A 14,389-nucleotide genomic window follows, 5' to 3' on the forward strand; every position below is an offset into this window, starting at 1 on the left:
CTCAGACAGCCATTTTGCTTTCTTGCATTTCTTTTTCTTTGGGATGGTTTTGGTTGCTACCTCTTGTACAATGTTGCAAACCTCTGTCCATAGTTCTTCAGGCACTCTGTCTATCAGATCTAATTCCTTAAATCTATTTGTCACCTCTACTGTATATTCAACAGGGATATGATTTAGCTCATACCTGAGTGACCTAGTGCTTTTCCCTACTTTCTTCAGTTTAAGCCTAAATTTTGCAATGAGAAGCTCATGGTCTGAGCTACAGTCAGCTCCTGGTCTTGTTTTTACTGACTGTATAGAGCTTCTGCATCTTTGGCTGCAGAGAACATAGTCAATCTGATTTCTGTGTTGACTATCTGATGATGTCCATGTGTAGAGCCGTCTCTTGGGTTGTTGAAAAAGAGTGTTTGCTATGACCATCATATTCTCTTGACAAAATTCTGTCAGCTTGTGCCCTGCTTCATTTTGTACTCCAAGGCAAAATGCCTATTATTCCGGTTATCTTTTGGCTTCCTACTTTAGCATTCCAATCCCCCATGATGATGAGGACATCATTTTTGGTGTTAGTTCTATAAGGTGCTGTAGGGCTTCATAGAACCGGTCAGTTTCATCCTCTTCAGCAACAGTGGTTGGGGCGTAGACTTGTACTACTGTGATATTGAATGGTTTGCCTTGGATTCGAACTGAGATCATTCTGTCATTTTGAGGGTTGTATCCCAGTATTGCTTTTCCTACTCTTTTATTGACTATGAAGGCTACTCCATTTCTTCTGAGGGATTCTTGCCTGCAGTAGTATACCTGATCGTCATCTGAATTAAATTCACCCTTTCCTGTCCATTTTAGTTCGCTGATACCTAAGATGTTGATATTCAGTCTTGTCATCTCTTGTTTTACCACATCCAGCTTTCCTTGATTCATGGATCTTACATTCCAGGTTCCTATGGAGAAAAAATCTTTACAGCATCGGACTTTCCTTTCACCACCAGACATATCCACAGCTGAGCGTCCTTTCAGCTTTGGCCCAGTCACTTCATTCTTTCTGGCGCTACTATTACTAGCCCTCTGCTCTTACCCAGTAGCATATTGGACGCCTTCCAACCTGTTGGGCTGATCTTCTAGTGTCATATCGTTTTGCCTTTTGGTACTGTCCATAGGGTTTTCATGGCAAAGATACTGGAGTGGGTTGCCATTTCCTTCTCCAGTGGATCATGTTTTGTCAGAACTCTCTGCTATGACCTTTCCATCTTGGGTGGCCCTGCACGGCATAGCTCATAGCTTCATTGAATTATGCAAGCCCCTTCGCCACGACAAGGCAGTAATCCATGAAGGGGTCATTAAACTACACATACCCAATTTCAGCAACCGTTCCCGATATGTTTTAGCCTCCAGTCCCCCAATCATCTTTGTTGCTCTTCTTTGTACTGTTTCTAGAGTCTCAACATCTTTTTTACATCGTGGTGACCAAAACTGGATGCAGTATTCCAGGTGTGGCCTTACCAAGGCATTGTAAAGTGGTATTAGTACTTCACGCGATCTTGATTCTATACCCCTGTTAATGCAGCCTAGCACTGTGTTGGCTTTTTTGGCAGCTGCAGCACACTGCTGGCTCATATTGAAGTGATTGTCCACTAGGACACTGAGATCTCTCTCACAGTTGCTACTATTGAGCAAGGTACCACCTATACTATACCTGTGCATTTGATTTTTCCTGCCTAAATGTAGAACCTTACTTTTTTCACCATTGAATTTCATTTTGTTAGATAGCGCCCAGTGTTCGAGTCTGTCCAGATCCCCCTGTATCTTAAGCCTATCTTCTGGAGTATTGGCTATTCCTGCCAGCTTGGTGTCGTCTGCAAATTTGATGAGTTCCCCATCTATCCCCTCATCCAAATCATTGATGAAGATATTGAAGAGCACTGGGCACAGAACAGAGCCCTGGGGCACCCCACTACACACTTCCTTCCATGTAGATGCAGTTCCATTGAGGACCACATGCTGAGTATGTCCTGTCAGCCAGCTACGAATCCATCTGGTGGTGATGCTGTCTAACCCACATTTTTCTATCTTATCAAGCAGTAGGTTGTGATCTACTTTATCAAATGCCTTACTGAAGTCCAAGTAAATTATATCTTCAGCATTCCTCTGGTCCACTAGTTTTGTCACTTGGTGAAAGAATGCAATAAGATTTGTCTGGCATGATCTGTTTTTGACAAATCCATGTTGGCTTTTAGTGATAACTTTGTTCGCATCAAGGTGTTCGCTGATTTGTTGTTCGATTATCTTTTCCAGAATCTTCCCAGGTATTGAGTTCAGGCTGACAGGTCTGTAGTTTCCTGGATCTATTTTTTCCCTTTTTTGAATGGAAAAAAATAGATCCCTTTTTTCCCTTATTTGTGTGTCTGTCTGTATGTGTATCTCTAATCTAATAATAATATATGCTCAAATTATTTTCAATGTCCTAATGCTATATAAAACTTTCTTATAGGTCCATAATTGAACAGAATCAAGTTTATCTTCCCCAATTTGGTCTTTAAAAAAATATTTAGAATATTTAGATGTTAGAAAAGTTAGCTCAGTAAGGGAAAGTGCTATTGTACTCAGTAGGATTTCAGGATAAATATTATGTTTTAAATCTTTAATTGTTCAGAGCTTGGCAAATTTTAAAGCCAAAGAAAAGAAAAAAAATGTTATCCAGTATTGCAAAATATTTTTATGTGATGGTATTTTATATGAATCTAATTAAGAAGAGAAAAATTGAGCTTCTTTAAATCTTTGGAAAATGTATGTAGCTTTAAACATTTAAAACCTTTGAAATATGAAAGTCAGACAATTTTGATGATAAGCCATGAAGCATAAAGAGAATAGCAAATGAGAGTTGTGCTTAAGTGGAAAATGTGGCTATAGCAGCTTTCACAGAATGACAATCAACATTTTTTTCATAGTTATTTCTCTACAGATAATTCTGATGTCCTGTCATTGTTCTTTCATCGCAAATTAATGGCAGCCTTGAATCAAGAATGAGTCTATAGAACATATTTGTGAGAGAGTGAAGCCAGTCATTCTCATTCTCACAAGAGTTAATAAATGCTGTGTCCATGGGAAGAAAATAAATTACATACATCATGGACTCACCAGACATATACAAGGGAACCATTCTCAACAGATTTCTCTGATATGCTCCAAGAATCAAAATTATACAGGAAGATATTAGATTGAATTTCACTGAAGTCATATAGGACCAGATGTTTCAAAAAGATAAATAGCATTAGGATTTCTATTGAAAGAAATGAGGAAATGGAGATGGCGTTGTGGAAAGAAATTGTGGTCAGCACCCTTGAAAAGACACTAAGTTTGTATACTTCCTTTTCTAATAATATATTTATGAAATTGCTTGTTAATTGCTTTCAACTATTAAAAATCTTTGACTCAACAAGTTTTACAGCACTGTGTCAATCCTTCAATCTTTAACAAAATGAAGTTTAAACTACAAGTTTAGGAACTTTAAAAAAGTGTGTATGTGTAAATAAACAGAAAAAGGGTGATTCAAACTTTGATTTTATACATTACAAATAGACAAGGATCCATATCAGTTTGAAATATGATTTTGGAATTAATGATAAATGCTTTATATTTGATTTAAAAAACCAAACTATTAACTTTTTAAAAATTAGACATTGGAGGGCAACCATTGTAAGTTGCTCAGATAGTGGATAGAAAGCCAGGCAGCACATAAATGTAAAAGATAGAGATAGATGATAGATAGATAGATAGATAGATAGATAGATAGATAGATAGATAGATAGATAGATAGATAGATAATAGATAGATAGATGATAGATATAGATAAACATTAAAAGACATGAACACATAAATTCAATTTACAATCACAAAATAAAACAAAATATTCCAAAATTTGAAAATTGAAGTACACTTTTGAAAAATGGAGACATAAGTTTATATTTAGAATGTCAAGAGCAACATGTGTGTCTACAAGTAGACTTATTTATATTTGTAATAATAATGGTGGCAAGTCACTTCTTTATATATTTCTTTTCCTTTCTTTACTATATTTTTACTTTTCTTTCTTTTCTATTTCTCTTTTTTCTTTCTTTTCTGCACTTTCTACATCTTTTTCTAGTTTGTGTTAGCTTTTATTTTCATAATTATAAACTTTAATTCACTCACTATTAAGACATACATAAGTAGGCATGAAGATGAAAGGTATTGTTTAAGCTGGGATTAATTAAAATAAGTCTAATCATAATGGTTGATGATAATAAGACTTTAAAATTGTATGTTTTATAATTCATAAATTTTAAATTCTATATTTTAATAGATAATCCCAGGTAAGCAGGGCTTTTTTTCTCATAGAACGCTCAGAACGGAGTTCCGGCACCTTTTTTGGATGGAACCTTGTAGGGTAGGCAAGGTGGGTTGTATGACATGTGTGAGTTCCGGGACCTTTTTTCTCTTACAAAAAAAAGCACTGCAGGTAAGAGTTTAAAAAGAACACACTGAAAAAGATTTTGATATGCTTACTTGTTTATCTAAGCATTATGTTTTGAGTGTGCATATGTGAATCAATTTTAAGAAATGTTTTTTAATTTTTTTATTTTTTAAAAATTTAATTTTCTTGATTGATTCACAGTCTTTACTGAATATTTAAAATGTACAGCAGCTTTGTATCCAATTAATGATAGAAAAATGTATACTTTGACATTCCCTATGACTTTGATTCTCACCTTAAAACACGTTTAGCATATTTGTCACTTTTAAAAGCATTGTACATTGGCATTAATTAATTGTTATGGTTAATAGGACTTTATTGAAATGATATTATATTGACGGCTATTTGATGAATTATTATATCTATTAACTTATATGGCTGCATGTTTTACGCAAATATTTTATACCAATTACTCTTAATTTTTTTAAACACAATAATAAATAATATACCTAGCAAAAATAAAATAAATAAAACTTCAAGTCTTTCAGTACTGCTAAAAATAATTCCCAGCTCATGTAACTTTTAATCCCAGTACCTGGGAAAACAGACAAATTTTTTTTGAAAAAAAAAATAGAAGAAAAGCTTGCTTCCTGGATCCAAAAAGGTAGCACAAACAAAGAAGAAAGGTAGAATCTGAAACATGGTTCTCCTGCTCGACCTGGTGGCATAGGTAGAGACAATTGGAAAAGGTGGTCCTTAAAATATCATGGCTTTACAGTTGATAGCTTATTAGGACAGTCTATTAGGAATCAGTAAAGCCTGCATAATAAAGGTGTAACCTTGGTGTACCAAAGAATGCCATAATTGTTTGTGTCCACCTTTTTTAACCAACTTTTGGATGTTCTTCATTGGTAACCTATTGTTATCTATTACCTAACCAATTCTCCACACTTATTGCATCCACACAGTTGCCCTGTTTAAGTTGACCCAGTTGCTCTTTGGGAAGGAGAATTTAGGTTAAGGGCTGTCTGAAAGAATTTATCCAGCACCTAATGGATAAAATCATTTGAATTCATTCTCAGTTGGATTCCAAGTGTGGAGTAGGTCCATTGAAGATGCCCAGGGAGTGTACTTAACTAGTTATCTGGTAGAAATTTGACCTTGTTGGACCTGAGGAAATGAACAGAGTATCAGGGTTCTTAGTGCAACTACTTGTTTATTAGTTCCTTGCCCTTCCTGGTTGGTAAAAGCCTCCAGGAGGGTGACTTGCAGATGTGTCCAGGCAGTAATTAAATCATGAATGCAGGAGATGGTATTTCTGGGACCATTTAAGGAAGACTTGATTCATCCCCTCCTTAAGAAACCTTCAAAGGATCTCACCTGTCTGGACAATTTCCATCTTGTTTCCCACCTCCCCTTTTCAGGAAAGGTGGTGAAAAATAGTTGTGCTGTAGCTTCAGAAGGTTGTGGATGAAAAGGATTAACTGAACTTTTCAATTGGGTTTCTGATCATGTTATAGGACAGAAAAAACATTGGTTGCACTTGTAGATAATCCTGGAGTTTCTAATAGTACACCCATGGGTTCAAGGGTCTTCAGGATCCTTGGGTTTATCATCCTTAATTTTGGAAGGGATTGTACTACCCAGACACACCTGGTGCACAATCGGGGGGGGGGGGTTCCTAGACTTGTGATTCCTGCTCAAACAGCAGGTGACAGTCATGGATAGGAAAAAACCTTTTTGTTAGGTGTCAGTTGTGAAAGGCCTGCACATAGTCCCTCATTCCCTACACATGTCCCAGTTGGTTTACTCTAACATGCTGTATATGGGACGACCCTTGAAGAGTATTTGGAAACTACAATGGTACAGAACACAGTGGCATGATGAGTTTTGAAGGGCTTTTGGGTGGGATATGTGACACTGCTGTTATGTGAACTACACTGGATGTCAGTTTGGTTCTAGGTTCAATTCAAGATGTACGCTTTTAAAGCCCTTTATGGCATGGGTTCAAGGATATCTGAGGAACCAACGTACTCCAATGGAACTAACCTACACCACTCATACCAGTGGAAAGGGCCTACTCTGGGTCCCATCAGCGAAATAATTTTGGCAGGCAGGAAAAGACCCTTTTCTGCTGTGGCCCCTGCCCTCTGGAGTATTTTTGCACAGATATAAGATCCTCCCAGACAAACTTGGCTTTCCAGAACAGTCTAAAAACATAGCTCTGCTGCTCTTTAAAGTTAAAGAGTCAAGAGCTAAAGTTAGAATTTAAGCATTTTTATTCTTGAAATATTCATAATAGTCCTCTTGCATAGTTTAACCATTGATGGGATTGTGTCCTCTTCATTCTTTCCCTCCTCTCAAAATGTCTGAATAGTATGTACAGTCCCTTATAAGGCCATTCATCTTCATAGCCATAGATCTTTGTGAAGCATTAAGAAGTAATAGGGACATCTCATAGATTTCCCAATATTTAAGAATGAAAACAGTGAAGCATAGCTGTTGAAATACAAGCTGAATTGCCTTAGCAGTCCTTGCTCAGTCTTTTTAGTAAAACAATACCTCAAGGTGACTTATTTGTTCTGGCTGCACAACAATGTAGTCTTAGTGCCTCATTAAATTATTTCAGGTTTGTCAAAATCCATATAAAGTAGCATTACCTACCATAGGTATTATCTCCTTGTTGGAGAGAAATGAAGGGTAGCATTACTGTGATTGATTTTTAGTACTACGTAATTCAAAAGGATGGATCATGAATACATTTATACACTGAAGAACAAGCATACACAGTGCACAGACCCTATTTAAGAATAGTATAATACAACATATAGTATACTACATAATATTGTGGTTGATTTCATAAGTGTACTTCCATTTCCTTTCCTGTATTTTTTTTACTGCTATTATTTATTGTTTGAATTACAACAGTAGCAGGAATTCAGCCTGAGACTACATTACATTACAGAGTGAGGAATGTGAGTATTTGCTTTTGAATATGTTACCTTTTGAAAAGGAAGGATTAATGAAGAAAAAATCAACAGGAATAAAAATCCCAAGCAATTGAAATAAGTAATTCTAAATTAAGCCCATACAGTTCCACTCCATGCACGTGGACGCTCATTGGTGCAATCAGGAATGTAGTGTGACTCTATAAAGAAGCATTTAGAAATTAATAATTTTTTATAATGGTCAAGCAAATCGAAAGCAAGTGTTTTTTTTTAATGTGTTAGGCATCTGAATGAGGCCTGTTTTAGGGCTACTTATATCCAGCTAGCTGACTGACTGATTTCAATAAGCTAAAGAATGTCAGATCTGTCTAGTATTTGAATGGTAGATTGGGGGTAGACTTAAAAAGGAAATAAAACACACACAGAAATCCCAAAAGAAGTCCATAAATAACAAGCCAGTTCCACACTATTAATCATGAAAAATACATTTTCATGAAGTTCAGCTCTAGTCAAAACAGATTTATTTTTTATTTTCAGTTAAGTAAGATTTTACTATTAGCAAGTTTCAATGATAGTAGATTCATTTCATGATTTCCAAAACACTGTGAACATATAAGTGATTTCTTTGTATTGTGTGAAGGCACATTCTCCATTATATATTTTGTGTGTTCACATGCTGAATACTATACTGCATATTTGCACACATACAAGACGTTTCAAACATTCTGCTCCTTCTGAGATGAACATCGGATACATATAAACTACACGTAATCCTCGTCTTATGATGACAATTGATCTCAAAATTTCTGTTACTAAATGAGACATTTGTTAAGTGAATTTTGCCCCATTTTACAATCTTTCTTGCAGAGTTGTTAAGTGAATCACTCCAGTTGTTAAGTTAGTAACACGGTTGTTAAGTGAATTTGGCTTCCCCATTGACTTTGCTTAACAGAAGGTCACAAAATGGAATCACATGACCCTGAGACACTGTGATCATCATAAATATGAAGAAGTTGCCAAGCATACAAATTTTGAACATGTTAATATTGGGATTCTGCAACCATTTTAAGTGTGAAAACTGGTCATAAGTCACTTTTTTCAGTGCCTTTGTAACTTCAAATGGTCACTAAATGAACTGTTGCAAATTGAGGATTATCTATTTATCATAAGATATTCAAATATATCTTGTTGAATTCAGATAACATGTGAAATAGAGGCTCTCACTAGCCATGCTCCATATTGACAATGATATCTTTTAGTAGTTATTATGTCAGTCATTAGTGTGATGGATGATTGTGCAGTTTTATGATTTATACAAATAAAGCTATTTTATATAAATAGAAAGTTATAAATAGGACATTTTCTTCATAGTAATATTTGTAATTAGGACTATGAATAATTTAAAAGGTGAATTTTATCCAAGCATAGAACCTCTATAATATTCATTATAACAGCTCTTTTTTTCAGGCTTCCAAGTGAGATTTGAATGAAGAACTATTAGACTCTGTCTCATTAAAGTCAATGCAACTTTTAAAACAGCTGCAAAATAAGAGGGGCTGCTTTTATAATTAATAGAGAACTGTTGGAGTCATACAGCCATGTTGTAATCCAAAGTATCCTTTCTGAATTATTTTCAGCATGCACCAGCCACCTGATTATAAAGATTCTTTTCATCTTCAGTCAAGTGGGATTTAGTAATGTTTACTTTCATATACTATTCATATTACAGAAGCAAGGTTGCAGTACTGCAGTGTTCCCTTTGAGATGTAACTTCTAAAAAACTTTATTGTAACTAGTGCAAGAATTGCAGCAATTTAACTGGATATGTTTCTCTCTTTCATGTATGATTTTTATTGTGTACATTTTGTCTAATACATTTAAAATATAAACCACCTACATATTAAAGACTTCCAGGGATTACCCATGTTTTAGGGGCTTCTACCAGGACATACATTACTTATAAATAAAGATAAATATTTGATGAGTCATTAGTTGAGATTTTCCCATGATCATATAAACTTAATTCAGAAGAGATTACTACTCATTCTCTCACCCTGACTGAGAAAGTAGACCATACTATACTTGCCAATTCTTGACAAATATCTTTGTTTCTTAGTTTCAATTATTTTAAAAGGGTATACATTTAGAAACAAGGAAAGGAATCTATGCATGTATAGTTATATGTGCAAAAACCTTCTGTACAAATACAAAGAGAAACACTATGAATACCTCTACTCAAGATGTTTGTTTAGTTCCTGGTCTGGCCCTGTGTTGACTTAATCTATCCTTGACATCTGATACTATTTATTTCCAGTTACATTTCTACAGGCAGGGCTTTTTTTCTCATAGAATGTTTCGGCACCTTTTTTTGCAAAAAAAAAAAAAAGCTTTTGCACAAGTTGTGCTGCTATTGGTTTAAGCCTATTGCAGGCTTTGCTCTTTTATGACTCATGGACTTCAACTCCCAGAATTCCTGAGTCAGCTATGCTATTGGCTTTTGGAAGCCAATAGGAATTGCTGCTGAGCTTGCCAAAAGACCCGGCAGGCAAATGTTGCACAGGCAAGTTACAGTGAAGGCAGACAGAAAATAGATAGCTTCTCCCCAACTACACCATCTCAACTAGGTAAGTAAGATATTATTTGCAAATAGGATATCCAAGTATGACTCAAGGAAATTTTCCCTGCATGGAGGGAGTAGTGGTTTGTTTAACTTTGTTTTACTTTTCAAATTGCTGTAGGGAAGAAATGATGATTAGAAAAAGGCAGGAAGTTATTTTTATTATGAATAATTCATTTATCCCATGCTAGATCTTTGGGAGCTTAGTACCACCAGCACAGAACATTTGCCTTTCTGAAACTTCATTCAGATTCAATTCCTGATAGGGGCATTTGAAAAAAACGTTATTTATTAAATTTATATGCTGACTATCTCACGAGGATGACTCTGAAGTCAAGGAGAGGGCTTGCAACTTCTGTTTGTAGTTATCCACGTTTCTGCACACTGAGATAATCAGCTATTATACAAATACAGAGCCTATCGTGCTTTTATTTATTTTTATTTTATTTTAATTCCATTTATATCCCGCCCTTCTCTGAAGACTCAGGGTGGCTTACAAGCTTAGCAGTAGCCTTCATTCTATGTATATGCCTGCTTATTAGGGCTTTCACACACACACATCCCCAAGCGGCATTATTACAAAGTCAGCTTAATTGCCCCCAACAATCTGGGTCCTTATTTTACCTACCTCGGAAGGATGGAAGGCTGAGTCAACCTTGAGCCTGGTGGGATGCGAACCTGCACTAATTGCAGGTAGCTGGTGTTACTTTTATATTTATATGGAACAGATACATTACCTGAAATTTTTGGAATGTGTAAAAATTTGAACCAGCCCAGAAACTCATTTCCCATTGTTTGTGTATATAGAAAGTAAACCCTGAAATAGATTTGGAAAGAGCAAGGACTTTGATTAAATGGAAATGCTGCTAAGCGTAGAACTGTTGAGTTAATTTGCAGCTGTTTCTGCTGTTTTCTTTTTATGTGCTTATGATTTTACATCACATTTTAAAATCAGCCAAATTGAATAGGAATAAGATTGTGACTGAAAGAATACTAATTCTGAAATATAGTAAATATCTTTAACAAGTAACATTAAATTTAGCTTTAGTGTAATTTGCTTGTTTACTGTAGCTAAATTATATTTCTAATTATATTTAAATTATTTTTCTAAAGCATTAGTTTGGATCATTGGAAAGAAAAAAGATTTAATATTTATGATTCAAAAATATAAATATGTGAGAAACATGTTTTTAAAGACCTTTGCAGCTTGTTCTCATATATACCCTGCCACAAAGGAATAACTAAAATTATGAAATTTAGAATCTACCAAGCTTCCCTCCCATGGACAGAAGACAATCCATGGGAAATGTGAATCCATAATCCATGGCTTTAGCAGCAATAATAAATCTAATTATGCTATGCATATTTAAGTTAGCCAAACCCTGGAGCAATGGTAGCAATCTTCTATCACAATGGCAAGCCCTTTAAGATTATATAGTGTTAATTATACAAGTGAAGAAATGAGGAAAACTGTGGTTAAAGAAATTGTTTGATACAATAATAAAATTTCATTGATAATTGATGAATCAACCACAATAAGCAAAAAAACTACCCTCATAGTATTTGTTCAATGCTGTATCGAAGGTATGGGAATGAATTCACCAGTAAATTTGTTTTTGGACTTGGTAGAACTTGACAAAGTAATAGCAGAAGGAATATTTGATTCCTTACTCCAATGTCTTTACTCTTATGGGATGACAGAAGATTATTTGAAAAAACATTTGATTTCTCTGGCATGTGATGGTGACGCTGTGATGAAGGGATGTAAAAGTGGAGTGAAAAAATTGCTGTCAGAAAGTTTTCCTTCTATTATAGTTTGGCATTGTGCTAATCACAGACTAGAATTATCAGTAGGTGATGCTGCCAAGGAAACTTCAGGAATAAATAGATTCCAATCATTTATTGATAAACTGTATGCTTTAACATGCTTTACCAAAGAATAGCAGAGAGTTGCATTCATGTGCAGAATTACTGGGGACTGAGCTGCTGAAAATCAGAAGAATTTTAAGTACCTGATGGGTGTCATCTAGTTTGTGTACAGTTTTGGCTGTATGGAATAATTTTGAATCCCTTGTGTATCATTTTCAACAAGCAATGCATGATCCTACAAGAGATAAAAATGATAAATGCACTTATGATGGCTTGAAAAGAAAAATAACATCTACAGAATTTTTATTGGACCTAGGATTGATGTGTGACGCTCTCCAAGAATTGTCAGATTTAAGTTTGGATCTACAGGACCACAACATCGACTTGTATAAGGCAAATAAGAAAATAAAAGTACTGGTACAAGTTTTTGAAGAAAGAAGACAGAACTTTGGGCCCTATTATAAATGTGCTGTTGCTGCTGTAAGTGATCTTCGCTTTCATGGAGTTTTACTTCGCAAAGGAGATTCAAAAAAGGATCTTCCCATTGACCCAAGTATATTTTATACAAAATTGAAAGAGTCAATTGAAAAAAGATTACTCGATAGCAAAGAGGATGAGTTGGCGTATTGGTCTCGTGTATTTGATCAAAAACATTGGCCTGAAGATGTTAATACTCAACTGACATTTGGAGAAGTGGAAATTAGAAACTTATCAATCAGACTGCAACTAAATGAAAGAGAAATGATTTGTGGATTCCGTGAATACATTCTTGAAAAGACATATCCAGAAAAACTGTTGCATTTGATACGGACTTTGAATACCAATCCTATTTCTTCAAGTGAATGTGAACGTGGGTTTTCACAGATGAATCTAATTGCCACCCCAACAAGAGCTTTGTTAAAGACTAAGACAATTTCAGCACTTTTGTTCATCAAATTTGACGGACCACCTCTGAGACTTTTCGATCCTTCAAAGTACGTTGATCTGTGGTTACTCAGAGGACAACATTCGGCCATAGATACTAAGAGCAAGGAAAGGAGTCAAGAAGATTTGCCAGATGAGACTTGGACAAAAGTTTGGAATTTTCTATGAACATTTGCCTTAAATACAATAAATTAAATGTATGTTAAGAATTGAATATATAATTGTTTAATTATATAAATAAATGAACAAATAAAATTATATAAATAAAAGATTAACAAGATCAGAGTTCCAGCACCTTTTTTTTTTTAGAAAAAAAGCCCTGTTTACAGGAAACATACTGGATGTAAATTTCTAGTAGATGTATGGCAGTTCAGTGGATATTGGCAGTGGGGAAATAGTTGCTCTTTGGTGGAAAGCAGTTGTGAGATATAGTATGTGTGCATTACAGTAGACAGACATGTCCAACTGAGCTTTCCATCTACATCTACATATTTGGTAGTATTTTGAAAGCATCTTCAGTATTTTTTTTGGTTAGAAGTAGCGTGTTAATGTGATTTATTTTGAATTACATATTTAGGTTGTACTTTTCTAAGGTGTAGCATTACTAATTCAGAAAAAAAAATCCAGAATTCCAAATACTGTTAATATGGCTATTTTGTTTGGCTACTGCCAAGAACTGCCAAGTTCAGCAGGCTCTTTCTTGTTCCTTACGTCCTGTTGGCTATGAATGTAAGTTTCTCCATCCTCTGCTCCAAGACAAACCCAGGGGCCAAAATCACATTCAACCACCTTCTGTTTCTTCATACATATGCACATGATGGTGTGATATTTCTGCAAGAGGTTGAATGCCTTACCAGGGTGGTCAAAAAAGCAACCAGATCAGGCACTACAGTGTATGCCATAGCATCCATCATTTTGAATACTTTGCATTTGGCTCAATAACTGCACTGTAGATCAGTAGATTCTTCCTTTGCTACCTGCTCACTTTGATCTTCTATTGCAGCTGTCAGAGCCAGGTTTCTCATCCAAGTGGTACTTTTGCAAAATATTATTTTAGGATATTAGACTGATGACCAAGATCAAGAACATCCAGTTGATATGTTCTTTTTTGTTCAGGTAAATATTGACTAACTGCTGATTCATGGCAGTGGGAACTCCATGCATTGTTCATGAAGAGAGGACACAGAGCTGCAGACTGGATTTCAAAAACCTATGTGAGATGATAGACTGAAATCATATCATTTGATCTTGGACACCAAGTGAAAACAATAGAAGGACATTAAATGAATATGCTTGCTTTTTAATGTGTCAAGACCAGGGCTTTTTTTCTCATAGAATGCTCAGAACGGTGTTCTGGAACCTTTTTTTTGCAAAAAAACAAAAAACAAAAAACAAAACACAACCCAGCTCCCTTATTGATTTTCCTAAGCCTATTGCAGGGCTAGCAATATTGGCTCTTTTTTTATGACTCGTGTACTTCAACTCCCAGAAATCCTGAGCCAGCCATGCTGAGGGGAAAGGGAGAGGTTTCCAAGCTGAGCCATGCTGGCTCAGGAATTCTGGGAGTTGAAGTCCATGAGTCAT

This window comes from Vipera ursinii (assembly GCF_947247035.1).
Source record: "Vipera ursinii genome assembly, chromosome: 7".
NCBI lineage: Eukaryota > Metazoa > Chordata > Lepidosauria > Squamata > Viperidae > Vipera > Vipera ursinii.